Source organism: Sinohyriopsis cumingii, chromosome 1, assembly GCF_028554795.1.
Source record: "Sinohyriopsis cumingii isolate HCF-2022 chromosome 1, ASM2855479v2, whole genome shotgun sequence".
Taxonomy (NCBI): Eukaryota; Metazoa; Mollusca; class Bivalvia; order Unionida; family Unionidae; genus Sinohyriopsis; species Sinohyriopsis cumingii.
In genome coordinates this window covers 30,174,293-30,194,303 of record NC_142961.1, presented here as the reverse complement: position 1 = coordinate 30,194,303, position 20,011 = coordinate 30,174,293, and the positions used below count along the sequence as shown (strand labels likewise).

Genomic DNA, 20,011 nt, shown 5'->3' with positions numbered 1-20,011 from the left:
AATAAAATACTAGGTCAGATTCAGAAGGGATATATATTTGAAAAAATGTTAAATTTCAATGTAAAAACAAAGAAAGATTTTGTTGTCAAAACAAACCACAAGCCCACAGGTCCTCGACACGTGCTTGATGTTGAGGAAACAAAATAATCTGAAGGAAAAATATCATACAGAGTGACAAAAATGCATTAGATTACCCCCAAGGCCCGTTCTGACATAGGACCCTCTCTATCACACTATACAGTATGGTAGAAAGGGTCCTATGGCAGAACGGGTCAAGGGGGGTAATCTAAGGTATTTTTTCCCACTCTGTATGAGATTATTGTTTTATTTTCTCATCAAGCTCGTGTCGAGCACATGTGCACGTCAGGCTCAAACCCCCTTATCACCCCCCCCCAAAAAAAACCTTTTCGCATAATGTAAGACGTCTACCCTGCTATTTAAGTTATACGGGTGAATCAAATGCATATGCTGATATGTGTCTCTCAATTCATAAATACTCAGAATTATTCGTCTGATATGAAAAAAAGAAAACATATCACCCTTGTGAAACAGTATAATATAGCCAGACAGAAGCGTAGGAGACTGGCATAAAATGTGTGTACTTTAGTACTCGTATAACTGGTTAATTTTGAAAAAAAATTCAATAATAATAATAATTTATTATTATTATTATTATTATTTACAGTATACGGACTGTCAATTGGTGTATAAGTTATCTTGCTTTCCCCACTGGAAACCTCACCATTTCGAACTTCGAGCCCAAAAACTTGCAGCTCTGCGCAAGCGCGAAATATTATTGGATAGAAAAGTTCGGCATGCAAAGTAGATGAAACTTCATAGCGCGCCCTTTCAGAAATTGTGATTTTCTGACCAGTGGCTTTGATTGATGTTATTAGCAGTGTGACATGTACATCAAAAAAGAGTGAGTATGCATTTGAAATTTGACTTGAACCTTGACGCAGTTATTGTTTATTTAACAGTAGGTTGTGCGATGACTGGCCTAGTAAATGAGTTTCATATTCTGCATTAAACCAATTGCTTGGTCGACGGGCACCTGTTGGGGACGGTCTAAGCGCAGGATAGTGCCTCTATATTAATTTGGTATTTGCACTTGTCTTATTGTATTATGAAGATAAAATAAACAATTCTAGTATTCATGAAAGTGTTATGGTGTATTTTATGCATGCACATTAACTTCTCATCATAATTATATTCAGCGGTGTTAGCGGTAAAACGATTGACCTTGATTTATATCCGGGCTTGCATTGTTGCCGTAATTTCACAGTTGCCCCCTTTATACATTTTGGATCCTTTATATCCGGGCTTGCATTGTTGCCGTAATTTCACAGTTGCCTCCTTTATACATTTTGGATCCTTTACACTAAAACTCGCATAAAGTCTATCTAAGCGTAAGCCTAATTAACTAATGTTGTAAAAATTTGGAAAATGTTCAGATATCCGCACAACTAATAATTGACACTAGCGATTTCCCTACACAAAACCATGATGTCGGTTTCACCTTATGCAATTCGTCAAATCTACATTCTCTCATCCTCTCATGTAAAGTTGTTTTTATGACACCAGAGAAATGATGCTGTTTTCCTTTAGAAAATTAACAAAATAAATATTAAAACTTTGCCCGAAATGTAGTTACAATGCTCTCATACTAATCCACATGGATTTAGTCATTTTTCGACAAGAACATTAACAGATTGCAGATAAATAGCAAAAATGCAAGTTTTTGATTCAGTTTGCTGTATTTATGGCACATAATATATACTTTTTATGTGCAAATTACACTTCTCTGCCACTTTTATTATAGCAATAACGTGTATTCTTCACTGACAGGGTTAACGCTGGCTGTTAAAAAAAAATTGTCGCCCCAAAAATTGCCAACCGCAATATTTGTTTGCCATTTTTATGATACCCTACTATCCGTTTAACTCGACACCCTCAGGACAAAGGTAATATGGTTGACACAAGTTAATGTGGCTGGGGTGGTGGTGGTGAAAATAATAGAAATTTTGTATACAAGTGAAATTGTTGAGGTGACTTATGATTAGAATTTACACAGAGGAAGAAAAAAAAACAATGGAAATTTGGATTAAATGAAGACAACTATTCTGAAATACACTTGTATATTGACAGCTAACATTTGTGTAGTACACTCACAGTGTGTAAAATTATGTACATGTATATGAAAAATCCATGAATTCGATTATTAGATCAGATGTTAGAAAATTCATTTATCAGTCAACTCCTGTTAGAAAATACAACTAACACGTATGTTTAACAATGGTAGTCCTCGTTTGATCTACATCTCATTGTCAACAAACACGTTTCACGAAACAGTTATGATATAACATCTCTGTGTTAGAGTGATTTGTCAATATGAACAATGAATTTGTTCATGTAACAGTAGATTCCAGTCCTTTATATCTCCGTCCCCAAAAAATTAATCGTTTGTTTTCTAATTTTTTTAACATCCCATTAATCTTGCAGACCGTAGTCTAGAAAAGATGGCTTCTACATAACTACAACATAAGAGTATGCTTGTCCGTAGACTTGGATGCACTTTTCTAATACACCTCTCCCTCGATAACTCGCGCACAACGGGGTCCACAAACATAGACTGCACTGTAAGCGAGGCGCAAGTTACAGAGGGACCTCCAAAATTTTTTTACAAAATTGCTTTGACAGCAAGAAAAGCGTCTCTAAAGGGGGGTGGGAGCGGCGTTAGGGAACTGGGATATTTAATGACTGAATCCTCATTTTACAATCAAGACGACAATAATTTTTAATAATGCGCTTTTTCTAATGAAGTTGTTTACGTTATGTTTAAATAACATTTTTTAAATTCAAAGTATCCAACATATGAAAGATCGTTCCAACTGGTTTGAACAACCATCATGTGTACATGAAAAATCTGTATTACATCAGTGCTTTTTTTGTTTTTGATGAGTCTGGTTCCCGTAGTGGAGTTTAATGGTATCTTGCCAGATCGGTAGTCCATAATTTGGGAACTAGACTAACTGTTGATACACCACCAAACAAGATTCCTTTTTTTATAAAAAAACACACGACATTTATTTCGTGACACATCTATGTCGAAACTCAATTTTTTATTGTTTGATTAATATAATGTTAATGTGGTGATTTCATTGGAAGTAATAATGATATTTCTTATCATCCCTGAGGATATCTGTAAATGCCAGTTCAAGAATTCTCTGAAACTCACTGACAAATGGTCCATATCTGTGAAATCAAGCTCTATATTTTTCGAAGTATTCATTTCGCTTAGCTGCCTTGTTATCTATGACCACAGTTATGAAAGAGTCGGTTAATTTAAGGTAGTTTCTGTTACATACACATCAATCATCATACAAGAAATCAGTCATGTAAACTGTTTTGAATCCCACAGAATAAATCCAATATTTACATATATAAAAACATGAATGAAATCCACACTCTAATTACAAAATTAAGAGTGGTATCTCTCAAAACAGTCATTATCCACACATAAATGACGATGTATATTCCAAGATATGCCCACATCAACATGATGCTGATTTCATACCATTTCAGGTCTTGCTTTTGGTCCCCCATTTTCTTGGCATAATTGTTTGTTTCTTTCACTAGATTTTCCACCCGACACTCAGGAAAAAATGTGAGAAAGAAATCTTTCTCATTGCTTAGTGGTCCAAGCTCGATTGTTGAACCAACATGAGAATCAAAATCTTTGATCTCAAACACGGCGAGGTCATCACTCCATTGTGCATGTGGGACTATGTCCGCCTCGTCATCCGATTAAAAATTACTTGCATTTGGTGATGAAATGGGACTAATATCAATATCCAATCCATTTTCTAAGAATGATCCATTAAACTCGTCGATATTGCTTGCACTGAACCCTTTAAGGTCGTTCATGTCTGAATCGGAATCGATCTTTGTTTATCTCAACTACACGTGTTTCATAAAGCGCAGGAAAGGCTTTACAGTGTGTCTCAATTTAGCCTCTCAGCTTTGAAACGTGTATCAAAATGTTGAGTAAACAGTCTTCTCATTGGTTATTATAATCAAAAGTATGTCAACTTCTGTGCTTTCACGTCACATCCGCATAGTTGCAACACTGGGGTTTTGAGTACTGCTGAACTTTATGCACATAAGCAACACTGGGGTAGTAAACTAGGCTTATCGGCATTGCATAGATGCGTCAGTGGGGTTCAGGAGCTTTTTACAGAAGATGCTTAGATGCGGCAGTCATAGCTAAAGGGTTAAGGAAACTCATGAAAAGTCATTTTGATTAATCAGTCAAACTGGTTGAACAAGTCATGCTTGACGAACTCGCTTAACTCATTCAGCCCCAGACCCGTTATCAGTATCACTGCTGCTGTGCCCCAGCAGCGCTAAGCTGTGTCTAGCTGCGTGTGCCCCAGAGTTTTTACCAGTTTGAAAAATTTTGTAAACATCGTGCACATGCATTCACTCTTACCTTAATTTCTCTGCTTATATCCAATTAAAATCCAAGAAAGTTTCACCATTTATTGCAAATGAATTTGTCTGCACAGTGATGTATTTTTTTTTCCTATTTGTCCAAGTCTTTCACGACTTATTTATACAGAATTTACAAAATTATGTGCAATGTTTATCCACAAGAACTCGATCATCATCGCTGTCAGCATCCTCATCTTCGGACGATTCAATCTCAGAAACTTCTATCTCCGAATCGAAATCTCACAAAATATCCAACTGCCGAACATATCTTTCCTCAGCTTGCTCAGTATTTTCAAGATCAAACCCAAGAAACTCCTCATTTTTGCTCTCATCAAAAATCACTCTTACGTCCGCCATCATTTACGATTTTTCATGACCAGAACGTGTAGTTAAACCGCTTTCAAAACAGGAGCCCTTGGCTTCTGAACAATTCAAATTTCCGCAAATGAAAGTAAAATCATTTCTGATTGGTTTAATAGTTGTTAGTTCTTGGAATAAACCCATTTCTAACCAGAGACGTTGAATCTAATACATTCATCACGCTTGGAGACGGGATTGGCCATTGAATGCAGTAAAAAAATCATGACTACAGGTGGGATCGGCCATTGAATGCAGAAACCGGATCACGCCTACAGACGGGATCGGGGCTTAAAGGGTTAATTGGAACAGCACTACATAATACAATTTTCCTTTGATTGGGAACCTGGGTAACCAGTAATGAGGATTCACAGGTACCCGGTAGATGTTTACTAAAATTTTGACCATTAATGGGTAGGATTATAATTGTAATTGTAATCGTAATCATTGATTTCAAAAGCTTTATAATCGTAATTTTAATCATCCTTCATTGGCAGCCTAATTGCATAGTGGAATTATGATTACAACCAAAAAAACATATTTATATTCTTAATAATTGTAAGAATAATAAATTTTCTACATACAAAAGAAGACCATGAATGTAGATTATAACAATAAAGAACGGGTAATTTTAGGAGGCCAATATACAAGCTAATTTTTATTTTTTTAAATACTGTCTTATATTTTAGGTGACCAATCATAATTCAGAACTTCATATCCATTTAGCAACTCTTTCATCATTAATGAAGTAGACTTCAACTAAATATACTTTACTGCCCAGAACAAAAGAGATAACAAGTTGATACAAAGCAATTATACTTGTAGTCATCCCCCTTTAATCATAATTGTAATCAAGTACTTGTAATTGACCCAGTGCCTGATTTTGACCTTCCTGACCAATAGAGAATTAGCCCGTTTAAGGACTCTTGTTGCATTTAAAATGATTTTGAGGTTTAAATTAGATTTGATGAGGCATTGAGAATACAGTTGTCTTGCTCTTATATGGCCATCCCTTCTGCATTGGGAAAGTGGTCTTATAAGATGGGTGGCCTTTACATAGGGGGACCACTTTTTGTGAGAAGTACCACCATGTTGGCCAACTCTGCACATTGGGTAATTTTGCGCGATATATGTCATTTCTATAAAGATTGTTGCTCTGATAACCTAATTAAGTGTTTTGATAACTTGACATCTGGAAGTATTTGATGTATTGTGGCACTAAATTGAAAGCTGGCCTCCTTTGTATTATCACGTTAATTATGTTTTTTGAATCAAATAAAGGACGTGAAATAAAAGAAAAGTTAAAAGGCCCGAAAATCCTACAAACTTAAAACATAGCGGCTTTGGTCGTATGTCGGGTGAACTCATTTCATTTGATCAATCGAACACTTATAAATGTTATTGTGTATGTAACACAAAATACCTTAAATTAACTGACTCTTTCATAACTATGATCAAAGATAACAAGGCAGCCAAGTGAAATTAATACTTTCTAAAATAAAGAGCTTGATTTCACAGATACGGATCATTGTGTGCAAGCGAGTTTCAGAGAATTCTTGAACTGGCACATAGAGGTATCCTCAAAGATGATAAGAAGTTTCATTATTACTTCCAGTGAAATCACGACATCAATATTGTACTAATTGAACAATACAAAAATTTAGTTTTGACATAGATGATTGTCTCACGAAATAAATGTTGCATGTTTTTGAAAAAAGGAAACTTGTTAGGTGGTGTATCAACAGCTAGTCTGGTTCCCTGCTGTATGGACTCCCGATTTGGCAGAATAATATTAAACACTACGGGAACCAGCCTCATCAAGAAAACAAAAACGAGTGACATAATACACAGATTTTTTCGGGTACACGTGATGGTTGTTAGAACGATCTTTCATATATTCGACATTTTGAAAATAAATGTTATTTAAACAGAATAATGAAATGATTCCTTAGAAAAAGTGTGGTATTAAAAATTATTATCGACTCTTGATGTCAAAGCGATTTTTTTTTTTCTTCAATTTTTGGATTTCCCCCTGTAACTCGCTCCTCGCTTACAGTGAGGTCTGTTTTTGGACCCCACTGTGTACGAGTTATCGAGGGATATGTGTACTTTAATTAAGAAAAGTGATGTTCATAAAGTGTACCAATATATCCCACATTTTGATTCTAAATGCATATGAAAATGTGATGTTTAAATGTCAACATGAAGACCCACTCCATGACCTTTATAAACCTGTAACCCAGATAATCCTATTTACTATGTATCTTTTAGAATCGTACAAATAAATACATTATGTAAAAGATGGAAATGTTACCCCCCAAAAAATTCTGCATCTTAATCCAAGTTTCCAGTTTCTGCTACCCAATGTCTCAACTTGCCACTAGAACGAGATTTTCAAGAAATTCCCCGGCATATAGTGTTTCTAAATTTTTTAGTAATTTCTCCCCATAAACCACAGGGGCTTGTATCTTGCTTACAATTGACCTGTCATATATGTACTATATAATAACTAGAAGGGAGGACACTTTTCTCGCATGACCCATTTAAGAATAAACACTGATATTTCATGCTACATTTCACGTAGTGTAATAAATTTGGTACCAATGTTTAGCTCGGGCATTCGACTGTGTATGCATATCCAAAGTTTGGCTTACTATCATACCTTTAAGGAATGCCAGACCATTTTCCCATGCTACTGCTCAACATGGCCATGATCACGCCCTTTTAATATGCAAATGAGATCCAGCTGAATGGAATACTATCCTCTCATTAGTTAAAATAAAATGACGTCCTGCATTTATTTATAACTTATTTTCATTTGGCCAGTGAGAAGGTAGTGTAACATTCAGCGAGTTCATGCATATTAAACAGGCACGATCATGACCATGTTGAGCAGTAGCATGGGAAAGTGGTCTGGCATTCCTTAAAAGTTGAAGGAGCTAGCAGTGGCCATTGTAGATTATAGAGAAGTTGTTGTACAGTGTCAAAATTTGAGGGACAGGGAATAAAAATTGGGAAATTAGGGTTTGAATATTTATATTGATACAGATTTTTTTTAGTTTGTTGACTGTAAATCATTGCCCAATTATATACATGATATTTTGACAAGCATTAAGTACCATTTGTTAGTAAAAGTGAGAAATAGTACATGTATATAATCAACTTGTGATCATCAGCTAATTGTACATCTAGGTATTCTGCAAGTCCCATTGCTGTAGCAATGATTTGACTGATACATCTCATTTCCATTAGTAAACTCCATCTTTGTGAAACACTTTGCATTTCAACTTGGTCAGCTACATTAAAGTTTGGTTCACATCACCAGTTCTTTTAGATCTATTGTTATAGAGAAGTTGTACTCTGGATGTAAAAGGTAATACCAGGTTTTACAGTCTATTCAAAGTCAGTCAGTATTGAAGTTGTATAAGTTGGCTTCAGCTTGCTGGGAGGGGTTTTGTATTGATTTTCTGTGAAAATCAATACAGCTGCTGCTGCCTAGGCAGAAAGATCATTGTAGTCAACAAAGCCCAACTCCCTGCACAAAGTGAGCAAGTTGTATTAACACCACCTGTCACAAGTCACTGTTCTTCATTTGTTGTTTTGGGATATAATTATCAAAGAAAGTGACAAAAAGTTTTTTTTTAGGAATGCTTCAGGAGTTCTCAGTGCCTGCTGTTCTATTTGTGGACTGGTGCCCCAGTTGTTCCCATGTAAAGACAGTATAGCATTATTCATTGTACGAGAGCCATTCTAGCTGAAGTTTCATTGAACAAAGAAGCTGAGAGAAGTCCCATCACAATCTTTATACAACAAAGAGTTACCTGTCTTTTGACTTGAAAAGTTTTTCATTTATTGAGATTCTGTGCTATTGGCTACAAGTTAAAGGGACTTTTGAAGGAATATTGTCTGAAACAGGAATGCCAGTCAAGGTGAGAATGGGCAGTATTGATTACCTAGTACATATATGTTTGGTGTTATTAATATTATCCAGCCTGTGTAGGCACTGAAACTTTCTTTCATTGGTATATTTTGTGTAAAAATTACCTAGCACTTTTTGCATGTGTTCGCCGCTGATTTTACCAAATTAGGTCCTGCACAATAAATTGAACTGTCCGCCCCCTACAGTAACGAAACTTTGTGCATGGCTGGCAATTAGTGTAAGGATGAATCTTTTTGAATTCGGGATGAAAACCTCACAGGTTAAGGTAATGGTCATTGAAAGAGGAGAAATGGTTTCTGCACAATAACTTCATTTGTTTACCATGTTCAGTACCTGTGGATATCTTGTATGTAGGGTAAGCAAAATATCTGTTGAGTTCACAGACAAAAGATTAACGATCAGGGTCACCTGCAAAAAGATGAAAACTGATCTTCATACAAGAACTTCCCCATCATTCAGTTACCAAACTTTGTGAATAGCTTGCACTCAGGGTAGTGAAGAACATCAGTTTTGGGAGTCAGAAATATGGTTTTCACACAGCAAGTAAGAGTTACCCACCATCTGAAGTAACTAAAGTTGGGTATCACAAAATATTTTGTACTGTGGTATTTATAAACATACTGTGATATGTGCCACTGCATACTGCAGTATTATTAGGGACCAATAATATAATGTTCTGGGGCAAGTTCCTGACATCATGTTATTATTCTGTCAGTATGTGGCAAAAATTCTCACTGGTTTATGAGTTTATAGCAAAATGACGTCATATTATATCCATGAAATAATTTGAAGGAAATTTTTTTATTATCTTATATTTTAAAATATCACAGCTCAAAAGAAAATTGATGGGGCTCCCCTCCCCCCAATTAAACGGTTGCTTGTAGCTGTGAAAGACATCGTGCTGACATCAGAGATCTTATTGATAAAAGTTGGTAGTCTTGACACAGAAGACTACAATTTACTGGCTACACGACACAAAGAAACTTTGACTGGGATGCCAACAGCCAGGCAAGATAAATTATTGGATGAGCAAGTAAAGCAAAACACTCACTCAGCAAATGAGAAAATAGTTTGGTGACTTGAGAAATTACATAAAATTGAAATAGAAAAGAAAAGCTGCTGTCCTGAAAATCTTAACGTTTCAGTCTTGCAAAGGAACACATTTACTTGACACAATATCATACACTAGTAAATAGCTTTTAAAAAAATGATATAATTTTAATATTCCGAACACTTGTCCTTTCCATAGTATCTTTCACAACATCTCTTTGGCCATCATGGCATATGTGATACATTTCAAACATGTGATAAAGGATTTTTAATATAATTATATTAGTTGTATTCAAATTTAATTTTTGACATACAACTATTTTGTGAACTAGAAATAATTACAACAGTAATAATTTTTTTATTATTTTTTATGAAAAATGAAAGCATGCAGTTGATGTCATTCAATGTGGAGTAAGATTACTTGGGAATTTTTGTACATTCCGTGCTGACAGAAACTACTGAAGTACCGGTACAGTTAAAAAAAATATGGTACATGCTATATGGAAAAAATAAGCTGTATACCAGTAATACCACACACCTCAAACTAATCTTAATACCACACACCTGAGACTAATCTTAATACCACACACCTCAAACTAAGCTTAATGCCATGAATCTCAAACTACTCTTAATACCACACACCTCAAACTAATCTTAATACCACACACCTCAAATTAATCTTAATAGCACATACCTCAAATTAATCTTAATACCACACACCTCAAACTAATCTTAATACCACACACCTCAAACTAATCTTAATACCATGAATCTGAAACTAATCTTAATACCATACACCTCAAATTAATCTTAATACCACACACCTCAAACTAATCTTAATACCACACACCTCAAACTAATCTTAATACCATGAATCTGAAACTAATCTTAATACCACACACCTCAAACTACTCTTAATACCACACACCTCAAACCAATCTTAATACCAGACACCTCAAACTAATCTTAATACCAGACACCTCACGCTAATCTTAATACCACACACCTGAAACTAAACTTAGAGATCTCATACACTTTGGGTATGAGAGAATCCTATCAGTTTTGGAGTAAGTGGTCAAGCTGTTTAAAAAGAAATGTACTTTGTATGCATTTTAAAAGCCTAGTGAGTTTTGATTGCACAAAGTTTGGAGTTGTCCATTTCTTTGACAGTGGTGAGGATTTATTAGCTGTTGAATTTATTTTAAATGAAGAACAAAACATTTGTTTTTCATTGTCATACCTCATCCATTGAAGTTCTTTCTGTGATTTGGGTTGAAAGAAAATCTGTCTCCTAGTTCGTTGATAGAATTGTTACCTTGCTGAGAATGTGGCATGGACATAGGCACTTGGCCAGGTCTGTCTCCCTAAAATGTAAAAACAAAAATCGTTCATTGTTAACCAGTTGAATTTGCTGTAAACAAAAACTGAAATCAGAAACAAAATAGGATGACTTCATGAAGCATTGGATTTGGACACTTGGTAACTCTAGTAATTCAGTGCCTTTCATCCACTATGCCAGGGTTTGAATGCTCCATACCTAAAAAAGTTGCAGGTTTGAACCTTGGTCGAATCATACCAGAGACTTTAAAAAATGGTACTAACAACTGCCATTGCTAGGCACTCTGCATTAAGAGGTTACTGTTGGGACTGATCGGCCTGGTGTCAGGATAATGTGACTGGGTGGGACATCTTGCAGCATGATACCCCAGTGCTAGACATCACTATAAACTGCCACATCATAGCGATATGATTGGAAAACTGTTAAAGCTACGTTAAAAACCCAAATCATACTGAACTAGATAGCCAATCGGATACAGTGGTCCCCCTTTTATAGCGCCACATCTTTTGCACCAGGAAAGTGGCCTTATAAGACGCATGACCTTTTACAGAGGGGAGACTACATTTGTGAGATGTGTATGTATGTGTGTATATAGTAGGTACGCTACATTTAACTTAAAGCAGTTAACATCTTCACTTAAAAGTAGCATTATTAAAATGTTCTTGTCTTAAAAACAGTTATTTCAAGTAACATAAATTAATAGTTCGTATTCTTAGGCATACAGTGTGAGGGATATTGTTGGCAAGTGCATTACAAAACAAATGAAAAATGTTATTTAAATCTTGGTACATATGTTGTTTCGTATTCAAAATTATTCTCTTTCCATTTATACCTTTTCCCACTTCTACAGAATATTCTCCTTATCTTTCACGATCTTGTCTATTTGAGGCTTACCAACATAAAATCGGTTGTCAAGTGAACTCCCCCTGTTGTCGTGAAGTTGAATAACTTACTTTTTCTTCTAAAGTATTATTTCTTCGTTTACATGATGACATGTTAAAGTTTTATAAGCTATTGCTTATAGTGCGATTTATGCTTGTGGACCCCGTTGTGCACGAGTTGTCAAGGGAAAGGTGTACCTGTATGTATATATATATATATATATATATATATATGTGTGTGTGTGTGTGTGTGTGTATATATATCACATTAATACAGTAAAACCTGTCTTGGAAGACCCCTGCTATGTGCGAACACCTGTTCTGAAAGACCATAATTTTTGGGCAGAAGGGTTGGTCTTTCAGGATAGGTTTTACTGTACTCTTAATGATGATATAGATGATGTTTTCACGGGGATTTGGAATGAAAGGAAACATTTTCAGCTCATAAACAATAATTCTTTTGTACAACATATTTTGTTATGAACACTGCCATTTTTAATGATGTAAACAAGAAAACAATAACGTGCACTTCTAAGCCACATCTTTGCCCATGATATGCAATCTTTTGTTTCCAACACTATTTCCTTGTGAGTACTGAGATAAAAATATACCTTTCTTTGCATTGCTTTGTATGGTGTAAGAAAATGTACTGAATGATCAGTACGTTGGGAGGAACTCTGCAAAACCTTGTTATTTCTTCTGAATTCAGACCGTCAGGTATTTCCCCATCATACACCAGTGCATAGATGAATTTTGTTATGCTGCTTCATGCTTCACTCTTTATATGATAACAATTTATTGCAGAATTCCATTGAAAACAAGAAAGCAGAACAGAGAATATTTGGAATAAAAATTTGCCACACAAAGAAACAGAATGAAAATCAGGCCAAGAAACACAAGTGTAAGTAACTTTGCTTTAGATAAATGTCCAAGTACGGATCAGGGAGATATGAAAAAGCCATTGACATTTTGGGCAACTAAATTTTACTTCGGATTAATGAAGTCACAGACAACTGGGCACCCAGATTATGATGTGCTTGAGTTTTGATACGGTTTGACTTCTCTGATACAAAATTAAATTTATGTAGTGAACATACAGGACAGCTATTATTTTATCAGGTGTTGAAGGTTACCAAAGATTTTATACCTACAGTACTCCCGGCTGTACATATTCCGAGGTTTCCTAGGAAATCTTGGATAAATGTTCCTAGGAAAAACCTCGGAGTATTGGTTGCAGACTTTCTGAGGCAATAGTCAAGGAAAAAATTTTTTTATACCACTGTCCAAGGTTTTTGTTGTCATATGTCCAAGGTTGACCTTAGATTTCCACATTTTTTTATACCAATACTCCGAGGTTTCCTAGGAATCCTCGGACGTGTTCATCGTTTTCAGGCATTCTGAGAATTCCTGACATATCATCCAAGGATTCCATGGACATATTGTCCAAGGATTCCTTGGACACCCAGGGATGGTCCTGGCTTTTAAAAAGTTGTCACACAAAAAATTGCCAACCTCAATATTTTGTCGCCAATTTTCAAAAATGTTGCCAGAACAAGTAGTTAATATTGTTCCAGGTCTATTAATGTTGTTGTTGTTACAGAGTTTAATGCCATTTTTCAGCTCAAGAGATATGCTTGCTATACATGGCAGCCAGTATTAATGGTGGAGGAAGAACCTGGGGAAAACCCCGGAAAGAACCACCAACCAACAAGAAGCTGCTGGCAAGCTTTCTCACATACCCACATTGACTGAGCCCAAGTCTATTAATGTAATAGGCAATGAAAAATTGAAAAAGATGGGATAGTTATTACTTTCTTGACAACAAGCAATACAACCATAATATTACAAAAGAAATCATTGCATGACTTTCATGGTCTTTGCATTCTGCATCACCATTAGTGTACAGGTATGATTGTTTTCACCTGCATTGTCAAATGTAAACTATCTACAGTCATACTAAAACCCTATGATCATACTTTTCAATGTAAGATAAGTGACGTATAACGTGACCGTCGATTTCATGCATTCAGGAATGAAATCATTCTCTCCCACCACCCACCCCTGCCTTTATGGCTAGCTTCACAAAGTACATTTCCATCGACCAGGAGTTCAGAAATTTATTTTTGCCGTTCTTTACATGCTTTGCTTGTAGAGAATTGCTTCCTAAATCCCAAGAATGATCACTGAATGCTGTAGAATTTTTCTCGACAAGCAAACTAGGATCTCCATTCCCACCAATGCAACTTTAGGAGTCAACACCTGGCATTAATGTATTGTATATGTATAAGTATTAACTACCATCATTAAATTAAAAGAAGGAATGAAGAAACATATCACAGATCATATTTACCCACCCACCCCAAAAATAACCTATTTCAGAATAAATGTTATTTAGTAAGCAGTGTTATATGCATATACGAGTTAACAATAAGGAAATAAGGTGGGATATAAAATGTGGGAAATAGTTATCAAATTTATGGTAGTTATATAAAAAAAAGTCATTGTTTATTTGTTAGTGCTTTCATTCACTGTAGAACAGGAGGTTTCTTTGAAGTATATCGAAGAGGCTGGAGTCGAACCTTTAGCTATTGTGCAGTTTGGTCACAGCTGACCAGAAGATGAAATGGGGGGGATAACTCATTTCACGGGGAGATATGGCGTGTCCTTTGAGAATTTTGTGTGTATAGGACCAGAAAAATCTGTGAATATTTGGTGAAAACGTTGCTTAAATATGCCACAAAAAAACTTACCAATGGTAGGTCCCAATCTGCGTGTTTTCGGATTTGATCTCCCAACTTGGGTTTTGAAAAGATTTATTTTTTGCATGACACGTTAGAATAACTGTGCGGGATTAACTAAATTTATTCAACAACAATTTGAATTCTTTGGAAATATTTCTGTACATTTGAAACTTCAATAAAGAAGGAGCATTTTGCTTTGTAGATTTCCTTGCCTAACAACCTATACGCATGGATGTTCTGTTCTTTTCTTACATGTCTTTTTAATACTATTCATAACCTAGTCTTCTGATTTAATGCACTATAATAATTATGTACACAGTTATTCTAAGATACAGTTTTGAGTCGTTACATATTTTTCAGATTTTATTGTTCTTTCAACGATTTTAAACATGGCTTCATTTTCATGTTTAGTAATAATAATACAGAATTAGAACCATTAATTCTTTTCTTCTAAATTCAACTAATGTTAATGGGTTAGTTTGCTTTTCAAAATGGGCATAGTTACATAATTTTATCATTAAAATGTACTATATTCTTGTAATTCACTTCCAAAGAATTACAACTGGATCGTATAAAGATAAAATTTGAAATAAAAACAACAATAATGAGATTATTATTATGATTATTATCATATATTTATAAGGATTAGACAATGCATAGAAGCAGGAAAACCCATTCCAATTTCCATACCATTGTTGCACGACAATTTTTTTTTAAAAATCCCTCTTCTACAACACACACAAGCTATCAATGAAATAAAGATGAAAACAACAATACCATTTACTGAACGCTGCAGGCCTAATGTTTGTCCGAAAACAATACGGCTGACAGCGCAATGCCTAGTGGGTAAATGACATACAGTATTTATTTATAGCTCGCCAAACAATACCCTTTCCCACCAAAAATGCAGTCGACTGGAAAACATGCAGTGTACAGCGGGCCTATGAAACGAGATCCAATAAATGTTCTTATCTTTTTCGAATTTAATGTAATATAATAAAAAAAAGAAATGAACTTACCTCCAATCCTTTAAATAATTCCTTCTGTAATGCCAAAACTCGGCAACCTTGAAGACACTAAATCTCCAACTTTGTAATCTTAGATTGCCTTTCTCAGCTGAACAATATTTAGGAGGTTACAAACATTTCAGGTAATAGGATTATCATATACAAACTGCAGACAAGTTCATGGCAATTGATGAATCCACTCCTTTATAAGACAAGTTTTCACAGCAGTTTGCTTTCAGTGGATCACGTTCGAATTTATTATTATGGCGTATACAAGATTTATGAATCAGCTACTTGATTGGATAATTCCATGCTGTGCAACCAATGGAAGAATAAGAAAGAAATATTTCCCAGAACTTTCCACAACTTCATTATTTTTTTAATTTAAAAGCAGTAAGTGGATAAGCAACTGTTACAGGGACCGCTCCGGTGGCCTAGTGCTTGGAGCGTCCACCTCGGATGCAGGACCCAAACCAAAATTGCAAGCTTGTTTTAAAGCTTGCAGCAAGCTTGCCACAAGCTTATTTATAAAGCTTGCGGCAAGCTTGTATTTGGAACATTGCAGCAAGCTTGCGCAAGCTTATTTATAAAGCTTGCGGCAAGCTTGTATTTGGAACATTGCAGCAAGCTTGCGGCAAGCTTGTATTTGGAACACTGCAGCAAGCTTGCGCAAGCTTATTTATAAAGCTTGCGGCAAGCTTGTATTTGGAACATTGCAGCAAGCTTGCGCAAGCTTATTTAACAAAAGTGTCATAAGCATGCACAAGCTTGCGAAAGCTTAAGCTTGCACAAGCTTGCGCAAGCTTGTTATTATTTACCTAGTACAATAAGTATACACAAGCTTGTGCAAGCTTGTTACTAGCTTGTTGCAAGCTTGCAGAGATTTCTTGCTACAAGCATCTGGGCTTTCAAAAATCAGACATGATTGTGTTTTCCCCCCTTCCAAAAAAACCCCTGAAAATGTGAAAGGGGGGGGGGTCTGGGAGTCCGAAGGCCCCTGTCCAAAAATGCATTTTAGACTCAACTGCTCCTGGTGGACCAAATTATCATAATATATTGCAAAGTTTTACTTCATTCCAATGAAGTAATCTGCATATTTAATGATTAAATAATGCAATCTTATAGTTGCAATGCAGTGGAAAACAAATCTGTTCTGCCAAAACATTAAGTTTAATTCCATTGTTCAAGTTTATTCATTCACTGCAAGCTTACCCAAGGCTGCAGAAGCTTTATGTGTTCCCCTAGCTGCAAGTGTCACGCCCCTATGAAATGATCATGAATAATGAATGAACTGTTCATGAACTTGGTTCAAGAACCGTTCATGAAAGTTCATCAAAAGGTTCATGAATTATTCTAGAATGTGCATGAATTGAAAACAGTCCACAAACTGGATGATCATCATTCATGAACAAGTGCATGAACATATTCATGAACTATGATGAACAAAGTTTCTCAATGATTCATGACTTCACGAACAGTGCCTATAAAACAAAATATGATAACCTGAGAAGTCACAAATACCTATTCATCCTGAATCATACAATAACCTTAGATGGGGGATGGGGTTAATACAGTATAAAATGCAACATATTATCTTAAAAACTGTATTTGATTTCAGATAAATTTAAACTGACAAGTGATATTCTTTTTTTTTACCCTTAGCAACACTTTTTGTATGTTCTGTAATTTTTCTTTGAAAAATGTTCAAGAGATATTGGGGCAGTTGCCTGCAATCAACTGTTGAAGCATATTTCATCGTCATGGGGCTGTCTTTCAGCTGGGGTTTCTCCTGACCAATCTTCTTCCAGAGACTGACCTGTCTGATAACTCTTTTGTGAAGATGTTCAGGGTCTATAATTTAATCAAATCCTGTCCAATGTCACTACTGAATGTCTCCTTCTGCAACTTAAGCTGTTCCATCTGATTACTGTTTGGATCTTTAACATTGTTGCAGCAGTCACAATTTAATGTCTCTTCCATCTTGAATCCTCCAGTTTTCAAATTTTCATCCTTAACCTACAAACTTCATCCTCTACCAATTTTACTTTTCTGCTGTCTGGTCTGAAAAAAAGGTAAAGTTAGTTAATTACAGATAATCTCTGATCAACATTGTTTTTAGCTTTTAGCACATTATCATTGTACCCCACTTTACTTACTGGAATAATATGATCCAACTCAAAAATGATTTAATCCCTTACACATAATGCTGAGCATTTATATTATTGCAGAATTTTGTCACTGTTTTATATTAACTGAATCTGTCTAGCCATAGGTATAGTCACAGGAGACGGATGTTTTATTCAGTAAAATATGACATTTTTTTTGACAACACCGTTACACTAAATAACCGTATATATTACAGATAACGGTTATTTCATGCTTTCAAATATTTTCGACATTTTTTATTGATAAAACGCCAGACTTGTGTGGTATAGGCCCTTGGTATGTCACTAATGCATCCACTCCGACTCCGCATGTTGCGTATAGCTGCTTCCGGTTTCATCACGTTGTTATTTGCACTTTTATTGTGAACAGTTTCACGCATTAACTATTTTCTTAAGGTTTTTTTTTTAAATTACGAAATTACATCAGATTATAGAAATAGTGATGTCATGTAAAAGAAAACGATCTCGAACATCTCAACTCCTATCGATATCGAACCACGTCTGGTATCGAGAACTGGGGGGGGGTGGGGGTGATAATGTTTAGTGATTTTCAAAACTTCGATGAGCAAGTTTAAATTAGGTCTGAACAAAATCGTGTCATTAGCTTGGTTATAAATAATATGATGACATATATAAACCAATAAAATATCCATATAACTTCTACTGAAATAATCACGAATGACCAAGAAAAAGATACTCACCGTAATTCTGGTCATCCGGGCTTGGTACGCTTTTCCGCCTAATTTTGCTCTCACCAAATCATTTCCTTCACATTCTTCAAAGTCGCTTCTCTGCACTTCTACTTACTTTAAAAAAATGATATTGAAAATATTCTCATCTGTCCATTCCATGGAGTCCACGGTTTTTGTTCGAGGTTTTTGCCTAACCATCTGCATGATCTTTGGTTTCTGAGGAAGCTTAACTGTTGAAATCGCGCGCGTATATTAACCAATCATATCACGTCTTTTTTCAAAGTCATCCAATCAGAATAATCGTTGTTAATATATTTCGGTTTTTACTGCAAATTGGCAACCAGTGACTAAGTCAATAGAATAAGCAGTTTATAACAGTAATGGAGAGAAGAAAAAAAACGTTAGGACAAAGTCATTGAAAGCTTTTTAAAGCAAATACATTTTGTTGATGCTGGCCAGAAAATATTTTCCCATATTAATCCAGAAATACTCAGGTTAAGTAAACAAGTATTGAATTAAAGATCTGTATGAACATTTATACAGTATATCATTTTAAAAAAAGAAGAAAAAATTAACCTTTATTTAAATTTCACTAATATTGTGAGAAGTTTGTATGATAAATTTTCATGAACATTTTATGAATATAATGATATAGATATTTAATATACATTTTTTTAAGAAATACCATGGTATTGTATCAAAGTACTTGAATTGTTCATGAACCATTAGTTCATGACATTTCAGGAACTTCAAAGATATTATAATAGTTCATAAAAATTCATCAGTGTGTTCATGAACTTCAAGTACATGATTCATCAAAATTCTTGAAGCTCATGAACTTACTTGAGGAACTTTCATGAACACTTCATGATTGTTCATCAAGTCATGACTTTGTTTTCGTAGGGGCGTGACAGTGATGGTGCCTGCTACTTGGATACATGGTCTCAAACTTTCACAAGCAATGGATATATATATATATATATATATATATATATATATATATATATATATATATATATATATATATATATATATATATGAAGAAACTTGTTGCAAGCTAGTTTAAATTTACTTTCTGAAACATACAAGAAAGCTTGTGCAAGCTAGTTTTACTTTCTGAAGAAAACAAGCTTGCGCAAGCTAATTTTACTTTCTGAAGAAAACAAGTAAGCTTGCGCAAGCTAGTTTTACTTTATGAAACAAACAAGAAAGCTTGTGCAAGCTAGTTTTAATTTCTGAAGCAAACAAGAAAGCTTGTACAAGCTTGCGCAAGCTTGTGCAAGCTTGCGGTTATATCCAGCTATCTTGCCTAAGCCTGCACTTGCTTGTACAAGCTTGCGCAAGC

At 35.1% G+C, this 20,011-nt stretch overlaps 1 protein-coding gene and 1 long non-coding RNA gene across 7 annotated transcripts in view; one reads left to right on the top strand and one right to left on the bottom strand.

The window, feature by feature from the left end:
• The first annotated feature begins 810 nt into the window (after positions 1-810).
• The window catches only part of LOC149806621 (myelin transcription factor 1-like), a 132,285-nt gene continuing 113,084 nt past the window's right edge, over positions 811-20,011 (top strand). For 5 of the 6 annotated variants that reach the window (XM_089955770.1, XM_089955779.1, XM_089955751.1 and 2 more), the window contains exons 1-2: positions 811-922; positions 12,866-12,962. The gene's annotated coding sequence lies outside the window, so the exon portion shown is untranslated. The remainder of the gene's footprint in view (positions 923-12,865; positions 12,963-20,011) is intronic. The other variant, XM_089955742.1, reaches the window with a different exon arrangement.
• On the bottom strand, positions 17,400-18,847 carry LOC149806622 (uncharacterized). Its single transcript, XR_016424826.1, has 2 exons — positions 18,676-18,847; positions 17,400-17,870 (listed from the first exon to the last, which is right to left on the bottom strand). It is a non-coding gene; the product is annotated as an uncharacterized LOC149806622 (long non-coding RNA).